We start from the raw sequence: 20,085 nt of genomic DNA on the forward strand, positions 1-20,085 counted from the left end.
TGGTTTTCACATGTATATTTTTAGATGGATTTGCTTCCATGGTATCAAAAAAACAAACACTATTTTCTTATCAAGCGATCAATATCTCGTGAGCTCTCAAATGCAACTCATGTCAATAAAGTGTACATTCATCAATGGAGTGCTCCAATACCAAATAATCGAAGGAGTTGCACAGAAACGCAATGGTATGCGTACCATGGATATTCTTTATTTAATCAATATAAATGCCAGGGTATTTTTTTATATTTTTCATTTGTATGCATTTTATGTTTTCCTTTATACGAAATACAACATGGAGGAATAATATCAAATTTTCAAAGTTTACATTGCTTGAGAAAAACACAAAATATACATCAATGCTATATCTGATTTAAAAATCAAAGTACCGAAGAACTGACGGGAGTTGATTTTATCGATGTTTATTAATATCTATTTTAAAATCAATGATATGTTATTTTGCATGACAAGTACAGGTAGTTTATAATCTGTATTTGGATTACGCACATTTTTATAATATAAATTTTCGGACATTTTAGACACAAGAATGATGATAAAACCCCATATGAATCATGTTAAGTAATATTTAAAGATAGAATAAATTCAATCAAAATGTATCAGTGATAGAAATATATCTGGAAAATTTATGGATCCAAGCTATATTGAGCTCTCGTCTGGTTCAACCAAACGCTCGGCTCTCGCCGTTAATCCCCGACAATCAAGAGAGTCTCTCTACTTGATACTGCTTGAATAATAATTATAACCTGTATTTATCCAGGATTACACGATTAGCTGCATCAAGTTTTCATCGTTGTCCTACATTAAAACAAATTTACAACCATACATATTATAATGATTAAAATTAGCATCTAAATAAAACACACACATATATAAGAAATGCAAGCACATTACTGTCTTAGTACATGGTAGTAAACATGATACTGTTACAATTTCATGTATTTAAAAGTAAGTTAAAAAAAGGACTATTATAGCTAAATATCAGCTATTTTGAAATACTCCCTAAGATACACATATTTAAAATTACTTACTGAGGTAGAGTTTCGGACATTTTGCAAAAGTTTGATCTAAAGAAATGCCGACGAGTATCTATAGAAACGTCTGTAATATTATGTTTTGGGACGTGGTAAATATAAAAAGTTTGATATAAAATCATTTGATCTGGTTTGGTGACAATTAACATCTCTTGTTTATCGAAACAAACTAAGATAAGCGGGCATTTGGTTGTGTAAAACCTTGTACAAAAAGATCACTTGTCTAAACATAAAATAATCCTCAATTGGCATCCATGATAAACAAGAAAATAAAATACAAAATGGTAGGAGTTAAAATATCACGTACATTTAACAATATTCTGGCGGCCTTTTTTCTGCAGTTTAAACAACTAATTTAAATACAGTTGGTTCTGTACAATACACCAGACAGTACAACAATAAGTAAAATGTGGAAACACAATGCTATTAAAAACCTTCTGTAGTGCATTTGGTGGCACAAAATAGCTCACTCTTCTTAGCACAGCTAGTTTTCCTAAAATTTTCTTTGAAAGAAAATCGATTTGAACATTCAAGGATAGGTATTATCTATATAAACCCCCAATAATTTAGCTTGTTTCACAAATTAAAAACTTTGTAACAAAAAGAAAACAACCATGTAAAATAATGTGTATTGTTTATATTTAAATGTGTGGTCTCACTGATTAGGCACATGCGTTTATCTGAAGTTGTTAGATTCCTTTAACTTGGAAACATATTGAGAAAAAACTGTCAAAAATTTTAATGCATTTGAAGTACATGTACTAAAAATATGTCACAAAGAAAGATGCACACATACATATATGAATACATATCAATATTGAAAATAAGCATTTGCATTACTTTTTTGTTTCTTAATTTTGAATTGCAATCATTGTCAAAATATGTGAAAAATAGCTGTACAGCACTTTTTCCCTCTTAAAAAATGACTATAAAGTAGATTTCCACCAACGGAGAGCTGGTTAATTAGTGGTGTTTTCCCCCTCGTATTGTAAATATCATAACATTACCGTATATACTAATGCAGCTTTATGCAACCGTGGGATGTACAAAGCATTGATTTTATTCCCGAGTAGCATTCCATAACATTTTCCTTAAATCTGAACCAAAATCGTTGGGACGAAACCCTACTAAGAGGATAAGTCACAGAGGCGTAGTCACAAACTTAAAAGTGGGGGGGCTCAAATCCAAGAAAGATGTAAAATGTGTAATATAAAGAAATTAAGATGTAAAACAAGTAATATCAAGCCCCTGTCTAAGTTGAATGAGAGGACTTCAAATAGAGCATTTAAAGTTGATTGACATTCATCACAGGTATACCACAATCAGAATCTCCAATACTGCAGCTATCTTGTAGAAATTACAAATCTTGATGAGATTCGGAATGGCTAGAATATATTCTGAAGTACATATATGTAAACATAAAGAATACTTTTCAGATGCAAAACAAATTTATTAAACTTATACATGTAGGTTTGAAAATGAAGAGTCCTTAGATAATTCAATACTTAATTCTTGGAAACCAAACTGAAAGAGAACAGTCTTAATAAAACTATAGTTAATAGTTTCCAAAGTACAGTTTCCGACTTGGAATCTTCTGGATGAATGACTTTGCTATTTCTTTGATGTTGACTTGGTTTGTTCTCTCTTTGTGAACAAAGCAAGTCATACAGTGATTCAATCTTGCCTGCGTCATTGTACTTCGGAGGTAGGTTTTAATCCTCCTTAAGGACGAAAAAGATCTTTCTGGTGTGGCAGTTGTGACTGGAATGGTAAGATAAATTTGTACAAGCTTCGTAACTTCTGACAGAAGTTTCTTTGTGATAGGCTCCTTCATGTGTTGACAAATTGTATCTATCAAGGTAACTTTTTTGATTTCATTTTCACTGTCAACTTTGAAAATATCAAAAAATAAAATTAAAAAATAAAATAAAAAATAAAATTCCAGGTGTTCAAATAGATTTAACTTGATTTTTGTTTTAGTTACAGTAACATTAATATTTCAATTTGTTAACTCCAGAATAGCGTGAATGAGTGGTCTTATAAAACAGTTTCATCTATGATGTATTAATTCTATATCAATTTAATCATTTTGCTAATAACACAAAACAAAATAATCATAAAAACTTACTGATTGAAAGAGATGGTCAGACTGCAAGCATATAATCACTAATGAATCAGCAAATAATTAAAAAATCCAGAGGTTTGACAAATCTTACTTCACGGCCTATGTGTTAAACAAGAAATGAGATACAGCAAATAAATAATGACTTTTAGATGTCAGCACAAGGGGCAGCTTGTACCTCTCATGTAATTTTGTTAGATAACAGTCAACAGATGCTGAGTGAAACAGAAACGTCTAAACTTAGGTCAAATTTATGACCCGCACTCCCTATCCCAAACATGCGAACACAAGAGGTCTCGACAGATTTAAGTACTATACATTACTATTACTTCAAGAGAAATGCTTACTCAGTTGTTGCTGAAAATAAAATAAATTTGCCATAAAATGAGAACTGTTATAATGGTTTAATATAATTTCAACATAGCTGTGATTTTGTTCGACATTAAGTGGGGGGGCACAGACATACTCTTGCCCCCCCCATATCTGAAAGTGGGGGGGCTAGTGCCCCCGCCGCCCCCCCTGTGACTACGCCTATGAGTCAGCATAGTAGTAGGGTAACGTGCAACGCAGCCAAGCTGTGTGTTTCACACTGGTGTGTGTCTTACACCTAAGCGTTGCACTAGGTCCGTAAAACTGTTAATTTAGATATTTGTTGACCACAAGAATAATAAAATAATTTCCTTTTAAGTAGATAACAACTAACTGTGTTCGACATATACAATATTACTGTGTCCTGCCTTCCAAATGATAATCAAAGTAACTGCGTCAACCTTCCGCTTCCTCCACTTTTGCCTGTGATGCGATCGATATATGTGCTCTTTGTAATGCCTTATGAGGGTCTTACATTCAAGAAAACACAGTTATATATTCTAAAATACGTTATTCGGGTCTTACAGATGGCAATAGACCGAATCTCTACTGTAGAGTCAATTAACCGTAGCAATCAAATGTGATGCATACAACGCAGTCCCTCTATGATCTGGCAGTTCTGACATATAATTAAAAATTATTAACATCCACTGTGGTGTTTAAGAAAATTTAAGTCTTTCGCTTTGGCAAAACTAAAAATCAAACCAATTCCGTCACATTAGCTTTCTCCCCAGGGGAAGGAAAACTATATAGCCATGTCTATAGTACCTTTTCCCCGGGGACTACATGTAATATATATTTTCTCCCAAAGCATGCTCTCTCCCCTATGTTGTTTGGTTCAAATTTTAGAAAAAAAATATAGAAAGGCAGTCGGGATTAAATCAATATTTTGTATATCCCAAGGCGACATAAAACTGAATGCATCTGCATCCTTCCCAAAATTAGAGAAATCCTTGAATCATTGGATTTACTTTACAAAACTGTTAGATCTACATTGATCAGCTCACTTGAGATAAACGCTCCAGTAAGCTATTTTGATCACTCTTTGTCCAGCTTCCGTCCGTCCATCTGTCTATCTGTCCGTCTGTCTGTTTGAAATTAATTACATTTCTTTATATATTTTCTCTCCACAATCACAGGAACCAAGTGTAACCATCTTTGGTAAAAGGGATTCAAGTTTCTCTTCTAAAGGGAGATAATTAATGGTTATTGATCATTGATAGGCATCTTTAAACAATCTCATTGTCAAAAACCATTTGGCCAAAAAAAGCTGAAACCTGTGAGGAAGCATACCAAGGTAATGTAGACTCAACTTTCTTCAAATCACGATCCATGAAAGTCATTACAATGATTAAGTTTTTCTTGTTTTATTTTTGAGCATCATTTCATTATGCTTTTTAAAGGGTGTGTGTCATTTGGATATCCATCCGTTCGACTTCTTTAATTCATTAACATTCTGTATGTATTTTCTTTACAAATGCAGTGGTGATCTTTACAGAGCGGAACAATAATGTAGGTTTAATACAATCTAATGAAGTAACTTTATAGTAATCATATATTCATTTACTGATCAAAAATGTGATCACAGTTTCCATCGTGATACAATTTTATCGGTAAGATAAAAACTTGCAGTTTATGTCCCGTAAATTAAAATCAAGAAACCAATTTATAAATAAAAGAACAAATAAAATCTGTACGCCATGATATTTGTTCATGATTGCAAAAACATGACTAGTGAACTAAAGGTAGTGACCAAAATAAATCACAATTAAGGACCATTTTGCTTTGTTAACGTGGTCGTTTAGTTTTATAGATATTATGAAGTGTAAGCTTTCTCAAGCTTTGTTGGCACAATCCAGAAGAAATATTACCAATTTGAAGTTATTAATTCAAATTTATAACTGGCAGTTCTTTTAAAAGTAGCTCCCTTTTTAACAGATAGCGTCATTGCAAAAAAAACAAAACGACATACATAAACCGATCTTTTTTTTAATTTATGTTAGTATGGAGGAAACGCGGGAAAGAACTGTTCTTGATTCTATAAACATTTGATAAAATAAGATATTTAATAAATATTTAATGGCATCAAACAACCGGATCCATAATTGTGAAATAAATTGATGGCTCTTATTTAATCACCGACGTGGTGTTGGATTCTTTTGTGTCGTGATTTTTTTTGGGTAATGTTCTACACTGTAACAAAGAGTGCAGTATAATACCACAGAAAAACGGACTGATTTTAGGATATCAGGTGTAAACGGAGACTTTCCTTTCTGATTATGTATACAGACTTACACTGAATTAGCACTGTTCATCCGTCAACAATTAATCAATAAATTTCTTATAAAGCAACACATTTGAATAGCTTCACTATTTTGAATTTCACTGCAGACGGATTTCTATGTTCCATGTTTTAGGTGAAGTTTAGGAAATTGATTAAAAACATTATATAAAAATATAGTAAGTTTTCAGAAACAATGAGACATCAAAAGAGTTCTGAAAGTACTTTTAGTGTATTTTATTTTCATCTCCTATCTTCTCTTTGCAAACTAGGGTGTTAATGTTAAAGGGGCATGGTCAAAAATTATTTTTGCGCTTTTGATATCTACAATGCTTAAGAGAGGTATTTTTAATAGGCAACTGAATTTGTCATTCGTTTAGTAATAAGCGAATTACAGAGCTTGAAATTCTTCGGTATGTTTACATTTTGAACGTTGAAGTAAAATTTCGGCTTTAAGCCTAAAACGAATGTGTTAAACGTTAGGAACTGTTTATCTTTGCCTATCATTAATAAAAAGATACTAGACAAATGAGCTGGAAAAAGTTTTTTACTGGTATTTTGAACCTATGTAAACAAAAACAGGGCACGAGCCTTGTTTACATGACAAAGAATTGTGAGCCCTGTATATTGCTTAAAACTCAACGAATGACTCCAAAAAAATTGTATTAAGATTAAAAAAATAATCAAAAAGTGAAAAATTAATGATTATGACTTTATTTTTTGATGCGTTGTCTCATTGATTAAGGTCTTGGCCTTTATCTGAAGTTGTTAAATTTTCGTAAATTGGAAACATTTTGAGGAACAACTGAAAGAATTAGTAATGCATTTTAGGTACTGATATATGAAAAGAAGGGAAAAGAAGGGAAAATACACACACATATGAAAATAAGCATTCGCATTACTCTTTTTGTTTCGTTATATCAAATATCAAATCATTGTCAAAATATGTATTTAATCGTTAGCACTCACTAGTGTCTGTTGGATTTCAATTTTAGTGTGACAATATTAATCATTCAATGCAAAAAAAAAATATTAAGAGAAATTACGCCAAGAATATTGTGTGTGAATAAGTGTAAATTTTCAATGGGCATCATTGCAAAACCATTTTATAGAAAATATACGTGATTAATAGAAGAAATTCATGATCGTGTTTTAGGACTCAAAAATAAGAACGATCCAAAATGTTCTTTTAAAACCCAAAAAATAATACTGCTAGTTGTATAAGTCTTAGAATAGATGCAAAGAATAATTCTAATGTTGAATGGATATACACACAGCACTTCATGGCGATCATGTAACTTTGGGGGTAGTCTGTTAATAGATAACACGATAAGCCATTGAACTGAATCTAGGTTCATCCACCAATAAAAAACCTTAAAAAAACAGTTGACACAAATAGGACATATAAAAGCAAACAAAAAGCAATGCGAGGGTAAGGTGTGAATGAGATAAGGGATACAAGGTAAGGCATTTCTACAAAACGCAAAAAAGAAAAAAATATCCAATAAATTGCCATAAAATGATAAGATTTTTTTTTAGATGAAACACATGAGAATTTTCGCTGTTCTGTTGATGGCTTTGATTCTGGTCCATGAGGGTAAGTATATATTTATTCATATATATAATTTTCAACCAAAAACTTCTATTTAGTAATCATAATTACATGTTTTGAATTTTGGTGATGGAGACCCTGATGATAAATCTTTTGAACGACATATTCAGCATTAAAAGGCCCTTATCTTGATATTGCAAAATTAAAATCAAATTTAAAATATTTATATCGTGTTAAACAATAAATATCCGAAATGTAAATAATCATTTTGTCAAATGATCAAAATGCTTTGGTGAAAAGATTAAGTAAGTTGAATACATTCACAATCTGGTTAACACAGATCCTCATTCCACTCCTTATTTTACACGAGGATATGAAGAAACCCGCTTGATGGCACCTGTTGGTGAACTTTGATTTGACAAATCAAATTGTTAGTTCCATTTCTCAGTTACCTGTTTCAGAAGTTATTGTCTAACGTACTTGTGCTTATACAATCTTTGCATGGCTTCCTGGTTCGCCTGATGACGTATTATATTTATTTTTGCTATGTCTCTAGCTCGCTGATACTTAAAGATTCGAGAACGTGCCAACGCTTCGCGAAACGACTCCTAATCTCAGCGAGATACCTTCCCAACCAGTCGAAGTTGGGGTAGATTTTCTCTTATCATTTTGTTTGGCACTGGTCTGAGGTTCGGAAGAGAATCCGTCAAAATATTTTAGTCTTGACAAATCTCGCTAAGATTATACGACTCCAATTTTGTTTGTAACCCTTAAACACCGTTTCTTACACTTGCTCTGATTTGCTAAATTAACTCATGAATATTCGGAAATCAAGTTCACCAGGAAGTTACCTCAACCCGCTTTTAGGGAAAGTAGAAAAATAAAGAACAGATCGAGGATCTAATTTTAATCAGATTGGATTTGTTCACCTTTTATATTTTGGCGAGATTCAGTACATTTACATTCCACGTGATAAAGTCTTTTTATATAATTATGAATAATCACTCTTTATGCAATAATAAATAAAAAAACATATAAGGTGAAGTAAGGTAAATAATTGAGATATTTACAGTAGGATAAAATTATTATCCAAAATTTATAAAGCATCATATATAAATTATATTAAATTACTCTAAATTACAGCGCTGAACATATAAATGTTATGGACATAAGAGCTAAGAATATTAAGAATATACCTAAATGCACTAAATTAAAAACATTATAATAAAACATTATTATAAAAATTATAACATTAATAATGAAAATCAATGAAGTGCTGTCTCTGTGCTCAATAAAATAAAGTTTTAAAATGCCTTGGTAGATATACAAGTTTCAATAATCTTTTTGAAATTAATAAAATTTCTCTCTAATCTAAGATTGTTTGAGAATGTAGAACTGAACACGTCGAACCGCCTGTCACCATATGACTTAGTCTGCGCACGCGAATGATCAAGGAGCATAGAGCTCTCTGAGCGCAGAGACCTTTTTGGCATGTAGATTCGGACCAGTTCTTGAATGTAAAATGGCGATGTTCTGTTTAAGGCTTTAAAAGTCTGTATGATCAGTTTGTATTGAAAATTCAATTCTGTCAGTGGAATAATAGTACTAGTGCTTATTACTCTGATGTCCCACCTTATTGAATTAAATAACGGGTAATCTGTGTAAGAATAGATTACAATGCGTAAGAGTGTTACTTTATTTTTTTTCTCTTATGTTGGCTACTTTCCAATTATTTATGAATCTCAAAAAAGCATTTAATTGATTATATTTGTATCTTTCTTAAGGTCAAGATCTAGTAAATGAAAGGTGCCTACAAGTTAATGAAATTCAAGATATAAATTCTTTCAATGATGCTTCATAACAGTATCTTTGTTTCATAGGGTGTACCGGGGTTTAAATTTTTGGCAGACACAATGAAAAATCATGTTTTACACAACCATTTTCTATGAAATATGAAGAATTAAAGTAACAAATCTCGGTGTTTTGTCCATTTTTTACTTATGAATTATATCTAAAATGCCTACGTCATAATGGTTCTAGCACCAAAAAGATTCCTTTGCTAGATCTTGACCTTAAAACAATTGCAAATCATTAAATTCATCGAAAAGAGTAGGTACATGTAAAAGTAACTAGATTAATACTGATAAGTAAATCAGTATGTTTCGATAGAAGAAATGTACATTTTCTTATGTATCGGAATTAAAGTCTGGCTTAATTCGTGCTGTCTGAGATGCTTTTTCAACCAATCGATAAAGTGGTTAGAACTGGATCGCGTAGATTTCAGCTCTGTCAGTTTCCATAAAACTAAGAATCACGATCGGTTTTCTTAAGAAATAGAGGAGAAAATACTCGGTATTAGAAATATATTGTTAATAACTACTACATCTTTATATCTGACATGACAGGGTCGTCGTCGACAACATCAACGACGACAACAACAACAACAACAGCTCCTGGACATACTAGAGCAGCACCAGGCGGTGGAGCCTCTGGAATCAAAGGAAGTGTTATATTGACTGTGATCTCGTTTGGCTTCCTCTGTTTAATGAAACTTAAGTAAAAGATATCAAATATTGTTTATTTTTTTAAAAAAGTATTTAAAAATAAACAAATATATTTTTTCGACAACATGACATGAAGTCAAGTTATGTATCCTGAAAGTGAAAAAAAAAAAAAAAAAAAAAAAAAAGAACTGTCGTTTTTGGTAGATTGTTTTATGTAGAGTATATAACAAGGAGGTTAACAATCAATATCACATTATATTTCTGGAATAATTATAACAAAGACATAAAATATCAATAATTTCATCTTTATGTATTAAAACAATTTGTCTCTTTTTGTGAATTTAATTTTAAGTGTTTGCATTATTGAAATGAATTAACCCATTGTTTTGTTCAATATTTTGTTCAATATTCTCATTTAACTTCGTGTCTATCTTATCATTTTGATTATTAAAGTTTATATCCTAGCTGTTTTCGAAAAATTCTCTTTTCTGTATAGATCCGGTTTTAATTACTTGCTGACTGCCGTGGGTGTTACAATTAAATAGACAGCAAAACTTGTCATAGTGCAACCCATTGGTTTGATACACAGATTTGCTTCAGGAGATTTGATTATATATACACTACTTTATATATATTTTTATTGTTTAAATATTGTATACATCAAATAATGTTATGAACTTTCCTTTATTTTAGGGAAAATCCTTACAATAATTGTAGACATAATTAGGCAAGTTTTGTGAATACACTGGTTATGATTAAACCAATTTTTTTTAACAAAATATTGTGAAACATTGTAGAATATTGGAGTATGATGGCAGTCAATTTACTATCACAATAGACATTATGCAAATGGGTTTTTTTAAATAATATTTTGTGATATATTTGTCTACTATATTTAACGTAAGAGTTATCGTTTATAGATCGGAATTACCTTTCATTTATTTACGCTTTATTGGTCAATAGGTTGTTACTATATTTAGATTAAGATACTCATCAAATTTGATTGATAAGTCTGCGTAGATGTTGCTGAATATCACTTTATTAGTATCTTGAGTAGTAAAACTTGTTTGGTCACTATAGTGGCTTTATTTTTTGCCTCAGCTCAGTAAGTTTAACGTTAACTTAACGATATTTTTTCGGCTGATGAATTTTACTGCTATTTATTACAAACTAGATTTTGACCCGCGCGTGCACGGGTTGACATTGCATATTGGACAACTATGAAATAGGTACATCGACATACCGTATTATTGACATTTACATAACAAAGCTATAAGCCTACAATAATGCTATTAATTTCACTACACTTTCCTTAGTTTGGATAATTTAACTGTGTCTCGGGAAAGGCCCTCACCACAGTTAGAATGCCTCCCATATACCCGTAATGTAGCAGAAAATTGCAAAATCGCTCCGGAACGATTTTGGAGAAAATTAATGAATATCGGTCTCACTATAACGTCTGAACTTCTAATCCAGGGACTATGGATTTTAAAATTTAGGTAGACGGTTTTATGACTATCATAACTATATTTTTCTTTTTTTCTTTTTGTATGGGAGTAATTATAAAGAAGAAGATTTTCAAAGATTTGATACTTTTTTTTTATATTTGTCCTATTTGCCCCGTCCTAAGGTATAAACCTTTGACCCATGGGCCTTTCATTTAACAATTGTGGTAGAGGGCTTCAGAGAGAAAAGCTTTTTGAAAAAATGCCCTTTTTGCATGTCTCGCCCCGTCTGTCGTGAGGTCCTGGGGTACTTAAGGTAATAAATTTCATAATCTACATTCCTCCTATTCTAGACATGCTTCAGACCATAACAATACAACAGTTGGTGTTGTAGTTTTCAAAGTCTTTAATAATTTAATTTATTTTATTTTCAGCTTAGAATTATAAATTATCATTAGACCAAATGTTTGACCTTACAGCGCATCTTCGTTTGACTAATTTTACTATTGTTTTAAAATAATAGCCAACACAGAAAAACCAGCAGAGAAACAGCTAAGTAAAATCAAGAACATGCATTTGTTTTCCTAAACAAATTTGAAGCGTTCATTTTCTTTTAACATAAAGCTTTTTAGTGAAACAATATTCTTCTGCTCACTAAAATGAATATACCATATCAAACTTATCTTACATGAGAGTATGTTTGTTGATATCATCAAAGAAGAGAGCCAAGGATATATGAAAGCTAAGGAAATATTTGTGCAGCTTTCTCGACAAAAAAATTAGTTTTTGTAAGATCTTTATAGCGATCAAAGAAAAGAAAATATATTTAAAGCTTCTTTCAATTACTAGAGTGATTTGCGGCAAATAACCTTGAATTATTTTTGTTTATGTAAGAAAATAACCCTGATTAATTCTATCAAGCAGTACAAAGTGACATTATCATAACGCCATGCATTAAACTGCAACTCTTATTTGACGAAGGTCAATGTTTTAAAAAAAGAGAAATACCCGTTGTCATTGAATACAGTGCTGTCTGAATGTTCATCGGGTAACAGTTGACGTTATGTGTTTATCAAGGAGTCATTTAGACTGTTTATCGTGGTACGGTACATTCTACGTGTTGATAGAGTTAGAGTTTCGCCTGAGTGTTGATTAGGTTCAATTCAGCATTATTGTTGATCATGGTTAAGTAACAGTTAAAAATTATTGTTGGTCATGGTTTACTTACAATTCAGCATTATTTTTGATTATGGATACAGTTCAGCATAAGTATTGTTAGAGTGCAGTTCAGCCTGATTGTTTTGTAAAATTGATTATTCCACTTCCCCAAATAAACGGTGTCTTAATGTTATAGTACGTCCCAGACGACTACTATTTCCGCCACTTTTTGACTTAACTAAAATACAACTTGCAAATATCTGTCAAATAAGAAGAATTGGAATCGATACAAGGGGGAGTTCAATACACTTTCATTGACATGTCATCTATTTTGAACGCTGGAATTCACAGGAATTGAAACAGATTAATAATTGGACAATTTCTCCATTTCTTGTCTCCTTCTCTCCATTTGGAATTCTCTTTAAAAAAAAAACAAGCAAAATTTTTTAAATAAATGTTATTTACAGGTACTTTGAATTTTTAACCCTTTTTTAAAACCTGACAAGCTACACTAAGCATAATTTAAATGAAAAATCTTAGGATTTTTTTCAAACTAAAGAGGTACATGTAGTTTGAACTGTTGTGTATCTTTAAACATTCAAAATTTAAGCAAAAGCTACTGCAAAGATATCTTGGGGCAGAGTATATAGTTGGACCGTCGGTATTATCTCCCTTCAGGTGAATGCACGAGTACATACATATACATTGTTTAATTTGTCCACTGAAATTTTATGTTTTATTCTACCAGATAGTTAATGTTGACAAAATGTATTTAAACAAACAGATCGCAGTGGGTACAAAAAATGTTTTGGGTGAGCTGGCACTGTGACATATTTTTAAGAATATAGATTAAGAATCGTAACCCCCTTCGTCATTCTATTGGCCTGGTAAGATACAAATTCATTAAGAACTTGAAACATAGCATTTTATATATTAAATTAATATTCATGATAAAGAATGTATAACACAATAAAATGCATGAAGTTATAAATCAAGTTAAGGATTATTTTCGCGTCTTACTTTGAGCATGTCATTTACAAAGAGCATTTTCTTCCAGCTAGCATCAGTAATATTCAATTCAAATGAAACAACTGTTATTAAAATATGGATTTTTGTCAACAACAATATGCCTGATAAAATTACATAACCAAGGAGTTCCAGTATAAAATATTACTAAACACTGATAACACTGAAAATAAAAATGATTCAACATTTAAAAAAAAAATGAAGAAAATAACCATTTGTCAGGTGTAATAAATTCTGTTTAAAACCCTATATAGGTAATGTGCCTAGGAGCATTGCGTTGTTCCGAATAGCATTAGAATTATGTTTTTAAACAACAGTAACTGTTTTGAATCATTAGTGTTTATGAGCTTTTGTAAATCTTAACGGAATATTTAAGATTTTTTTCTTCCAAGAGAATTTATATCACTTTGACAGTAAGATTTATTTTTGTAGAAACTCAGTCATTCAGTTTGAAAATGTCTACTTTAAATTCTACTGAAATTCTATCGAAAAGAAATATATTATCTATATTGGCCGTGTTAAGGAAATTGATTTTTTCTGTAATCCGTCAACGATGTTGTCATCAAAACAGAACCTTGAACCGGACTGCTTTCCTACCGGGGTATGTCAAATAAAGGGATCAATGCGAAGCGTGCATGTTTGAACAGGGGACCTCTAAATTATCAACACGCAATAAGTTCGAAAAGGTAAAAAAAAAGTTTTAAACCCGGCGAATTGAACGTCAAATCTATCCATCTCTATTCATTGCAAATGACGACCTGATTTCAATGACATAGTAACAAAACAACTAGCTGTCTTATATATAAAAAAAATTCTATGGTCCACATTTGACAAAAAAATAAGGAATATTTTACTTACATATCAAAATCATAACTACCATCCAATTCTATATGTAACCGACACCATACGTGTATAAAAATAAAGCTATGGTCCCCATTTGTTACATTATGATGACCTGCAAATCAAAATCATATTTATTAATATCATAATGTAATTTTGTATGTAACCGAACCATAATTTCGGTTTCAATATACCAGATATCTTGCTCTGTTTCATCACTTTATATTATCTTCGTAACCAGAACCCTTACTTTTGCCTTTTTATCTTTATTTTAAGTGTGGTACTAATTTAAAAAAAACAACATAATCTTAGCTTCAAACTATAGTTTCCATTTAACAAAGTCTTAAATTTATATACATAAGAACCACAACTTAGGTCCCAAACAAAAGAAAATTTGCTGTATGGTCCAGTTCATAGAAAATCAAGTCTTGAAGAAATATCAGCAAAATATTTGGCCCCTATTTAATAGAAGCATAACTGAATAAACCTTTACCTTTATGTAGGAGAATCATAAAAAAGTATCTATATAACAAAGGAATTTTATTGATAATATGTATGGAATCTATTCAGATGGATTGTTTGCTGTCAATGCTGCTGCACAAAGGAATCCTTAATACATTCTCCATTTGAGGAATTGACATTCTTACTTATCATATTCCAAACGCACATCTATGAAATATCTTTTCAAAAGTATTTTCGAAGCGGAATGTTATTAGCTGTACATCACACGTAAAATACGAGTGCCATGGCTTAGTATATGGTCTCCTTGTAACCATATCACATCATCTTTGACTTGGATGATCTCTATATAACAGAAATTGCAAACGTAACCGAACCTTCCTACGCATTTCTATTGCTTCTGTTCAATAGAATAACATTTATGCTGTACATTATGGTTTACAGGTCAGACAATATACAACAGAAATCTAAATAATGCAAAAAAAAAATAAAATTAAAAAAAATTCAACACAAATGGATAAGATTAAATATTTCAACGTTTGGCATGTTTTAAGTTAATCGATAGTGATGTCTCGTTACAATGTAGCGTTCGCTTATCGAAGCAAGTCTAGAATATCATGAATAAATAAAGAAAACACTGAAAAACCATTGCAAAACCAGAAATTCCTTTTCATATCAATTATTTCGAAATATATTTTAGTGCGTTAACTCACTTAAAGAAGGGATTTTAACATAATGAGAGAAAACGTATTTGTTTCGTCGGAAATGTACGACAGGGATTGAATGAAAAATCCATCAACTTAAAGGAGCTTTTGAAGTTCTGAGTCAAGTAAATTAAGGTTCTAAAAACGGTTTGTCTTGTATTTTCCAGCATTATATACTAAGAACTATATGGAATGGTCGCACCACAGAAACCTCGAACAATAAATATCTGAATCGTAACTCATTTGATAAGCATAATGGGGTACAGATAAACATGCGCCCGAACTATCACCTGGAATTTTTAAAAAAAGCGCTAGTAAAAACACTAAAAGCTTATCTGGAAATACATTTTCGATGATAATCCCTTTCACTTTTTAACGTTTTTTTATAAATCATGTCATTCTGTGGCCTTTCTGTTGTGGTAGTTTGTGGCGTACACAATTGCAAAAATGGTGTAAAGATTTGCTATAACAAAGACAAAAACACTTAAAGCTTATCTGGAAATACATTTTTGATGATAATCCCTTTCACTTTTCAACGTTTTCTTTTATTATAAATCATGTCATTCTTTGGTCTCTCTGTTGTGGTAGTTTTGTGGCGTACACAATTGCAAAAATGGTTGAAAGATCTGCTATAAACTTTTAAGCAGAATATGCTTACTGTACCCATATACTGAAATATGCATAATACTGTGGAATCAATTTTATTTGTAAGGGGCAATGTTCATGGATTGCCAAAACGTTCATGGTCCCGGGGATTTCGTTAATAAATATTAAACAAATGCATATATTCGTACGTTAGGATATCAATTTATGGCCAAGTGTTACCCACGAAGCCAAGAGCATTGGCCCCTTCAAAAATGATGATTCCACAATAATTTATTCTCGTTTCCCATAAACCAGCGAAAACGTCCTTTTATTACCTTTTTTATTTCACGATGCAAAAAACAATGCTGTAAATTTGTATGATCATGTGCTTGAAGATGAAACATTAAAAAGGTTCTCGTTTTTATTTGTTTTGCAAATTGCATACATGATTAAAATGCTCACAACTGAAGCACTTCGTGTAAAATACTTTTAGCTGGTTCGTTTCTCTAGGTTGTTTAAAACTGAGAACATCGTTTTATCTCTAGTTAGGTCACATCAACTTGTACGCACGGAATAGTTGATATTGAGTTATGTTCCAATAAATGTGGTATCATGCACTGTGCAAACTGTTATTCCCGACTTTCGGAAACCTAATGGACATATAAATAAAGGACAAAATTTATTGTTCCTTAAAGAAAAATGAATGCATGGTAACAAGTTTAACAAATCAATTTCACTTGCAAGTGTACTTGCAATAAGATGTGTGTAGAAAGAATTCCTTCCGAAATATGGTCTATTTTGTGTTTTGACGTGTTCAGTTTGACACTTCACCACTTTCTTCTGCGGCCCAACTTTACTTGTTGAGCACTCCCCTATGAAACAATAAGACAAATCAGACACCAAGGTCATAGATTAGCCAAGCTAACTTGTGATCTCAGACTCAGTCGTCTTTCATATATTTATTAGACTGGAATCCAAGGTTTTATTCTCCCTAGACAGATATCTCCTTTCTGTTGCTGTTTTTAGCTCACCTGAGCCAAAGGCTCAAGTGAGCTTTTCTGATCACAATTTGTCCGTTGTCTGTCGTTGTCGTAGTCGTCGTCGTTGTTGTCGTCGTCGTTGTAAACTTTTCACATTTTCATCTTCTTCTCAAGAACCACTGGGCAGATTTCAACCAAATTTGGCACAAAGCACCACTAGGTGAAGGGGATTCAAGTTTGTTCAAATGAAGGGCCACGCTCTCTTTAAAGGGGAGATAATTGAGAATTATTGAAAATTTGTTGGTATTTTTCAAAAATCTTCTTCTCAAAAACTAATCGGCCTGAAAAGCTTAAACTTGTGTGGAGGCTTCCTCAGGTAGTGTAGATTCAAGTTTGTTCAAATCATGGTCCCCGGGGGTAGGGTGGGGCCACAAGAGGGGGATCAAGTTTAACATAGGAATATATAGAGAAAATCTTTAAAAATCTTCTACTCAAAAACTAATAGACCAGAAAAGCTAAAATTAAAATGGTAGCATCCTCAGGTAGTGTAGATTCAAGTTTATTCAAATCATGGTCCCCGAGGGTAGGGTGGGGCCACAATTGGGGGATCAAGTTTTACATAGGAATATATAGAGAAAATCTTTAAAAATCTTCTTCTCAAAAACTATTAGGCCAGAAAAGCTCAAATTAAAATGGAAGCATCCTCAGATAGTGTAGATTCAAGTTTGTTCAAATCATAGTCCCTGGGGGTAGGGCGGGGCCACAATTTGGGGACCAAGTTTTACATAGGAATATATAGAGAAAATCTATAAAAATCTTCTTTTCAAAAACTATTAGGGCAGGAAAGCTCAAATTAAAATGGAAGCATCCTCAGATAGTGTAGATTCAAGTTTGTTCAAATCATAGTCCCTGGGGGTAGGGTGGGGCCACAATTAGGGGATCAAGTTTTACATAGGAATATATAGAGAAAATCTTTAAAAATCATCTTTTCAAAAACTATTAGGCCAGGAAAGCTCAAATTAAAATGGAAGCATCCTCAGATAGTGTAGATTCAAGTTTGTTCAAATCATAGTCTCTATGGGTAGGGTGGGGCCACAATTGGGGGATCAAGTTTTACATAGGAATATATAGAGAAAATCTTTAAAAATCATCTTTTAAAAAACTATTAGGCCAGAAAAGCTCAAATTAAAATGGAAGCATCCTCAGATAGTGTAGATTCAATTTTGTTCAAATCATAGTCTCTATGGGTAGGGTGGGGCCACAATTGGGGGATCAAGTTTTACATAGGAATATATAGAGATAATCTTTAAAAATCTTCTTTTCAAAAACTATTAGGCCAGGAAAGCTCAAATTAAAATGGAAGCATCCTCAGATAGTGTAGATTCAAGTTTGTTCAAATCATAGTCCCTGGGGGTAGGGTGGGGCCACAATTAGGGGATCAAGTTTTACATAGGAATATATAGAGAAAATCTTTAAAAATCTTCTTCTCAAAAACTAATAGACCAGAAAAGCTAAAATTAAAATGGTAGCATCCTCAGGTAGTGTAGATTCAAGTTTATTCAAATCATGGTCCCCGAGGGTAGGGTGGGGCCACAATTGGGGGATCAAGATTTACATAGGAAATATATAGAGAAAATCTTTAAAAATCTTCTTCTCAAAACCTATTAGGCCAGGAAAGCTCAAATTTGAGTGGAAGCATCCTCAGATAGTGTAGATTCAAGTTTGTTCAAGACATAGTCCCTGTGGGTAGGGTGGGGCCACAATTGGGGGATCAAGTTTAACATAGGAATATATAGAGAAAATCTTTGAAAATCTTCTTCTCAAAAACTATTAGGCCAGAAAAGCTAAAATTAAAATGGCAGCATCCTCAGATAGTGTAGATTCAAGTTTGTTCAAATCATGGTCCCTCGGGGTAGGGTGGGGCCACAATTGGGAGATAAATTTTATACAGGAATATATAGAGGAAATCTTTAAAAAAATTCTTTTAATAACTATTAGGCCAAGAAAGTTCAAATTGGTGTGTAACCATCCTCAGATAATGTAGATTTAAGTTTGTTCAAATCATGGTCCCTGGGGGTAGGGCGGGACCACAATGGGGGATGAATTTTTATAAATAGAGAAAATCTTTAAAAATCTTCTTCTCAAAACTATTAGGCCAGGAAAGCCCAAATTTGAGTGGAAGCATCCCCAGATCATATAGATTCAAGTTTGTTTAAATAATAGTCCAGGGGTAGGGTGAGGCCACAATGGGGGATGAATTTTTACATAGGAATATATTGAGAAAATCTTTAAAAATCTTCTTTTTAAAGACTATTTGGCCAAAAAAGCTTAAAGTTGTGTACAGGCATCCTTGGGTAGTGTAAATTCAAGTTTTCAAAATCACAGTCCCTAGTGGTAGGGCGGGGCCATGATGGCGGTTTGAATTTTTACATAGGAATATATAGAGAAAATCTTAAAAAATATTCTGGGAAAGTTTTCAGTACAAAACTCAGTACTATGTGTGAAAGCACAGGTTATGCAGATTTAAGTTTGATGAAACCATGATTCCCTAGAGAAAAGTGGGGCCACGAAATGGGGGGTAGGGGTATATAGGATAGAGAAAAATCTTCTTACAGGTACAACAACAAAAGGGGCTTGGTATTTACCAAAAAAAGAGGTGGATAAAAATTTGCAGATTTTCAATTTTTTTTAGCAAGATCTACTGTACTTAGTTGTCAAGATATTTTGATACTGTAATGCTAATTTGATCAGAATTAAGGCAATTGTTGCTCAGGTGAGCGATGTGGCCCCTGGGCCTCTTGTTAACTGTTATATTAGACAATTAATTTGTTACTAGTATTTTAGGTCACGTGAACCGAAGGTAAAAGTGAGCTTTTTCATCATCTCATGCCCGTCGTCCACCCGTTCGTAGGTTTTTCCGTCCATTCGTCAGTCTGTAAACTTCTCATATTTTTTACTTCTTTACAACCACTGGGCCAAGTTTAACCAAATTGGTACAAAGCATCCTTTTA

At 32.4% G+C, this 20,085-nt stretch overlaps 1 long non-coding RNA gene across 1 annotated transcript; it reads left to right on the forward strand.

Annotated features, from left to right (window-relative positions):
• Positions 1-7,219: 7,219 nt before the first annotated feature.
• On the forward strand, positions 7,220-10,065 carry LOC105331378 (uncharacterized). Its single transcript, XR_900628.4, has 3 exons — positions 7,220-7,283; positions 7,361-7,418; positions 9,779-10,065. It is a non-coding gene; the product is annotated as an uncharacterized lncRNA (long non-coding RNA).
• Positions 10,066-20,085: the final 10,020 nt, after the last annotated feature.

The sequence above is a fragment of the Magallana gigas genome, chromosome 3, assembly GCF_963853765.1.
Source record: "Magallana gigas chromosome 3, xbMagGiga1.1, whole genome shotgun sequence".
Taxonomy (NCBI): Eukaryota; Metazoa; Mollusca; class Bivalvia; order Ostreida; family Ostreidae; genus Magallana; species Magallana gigas.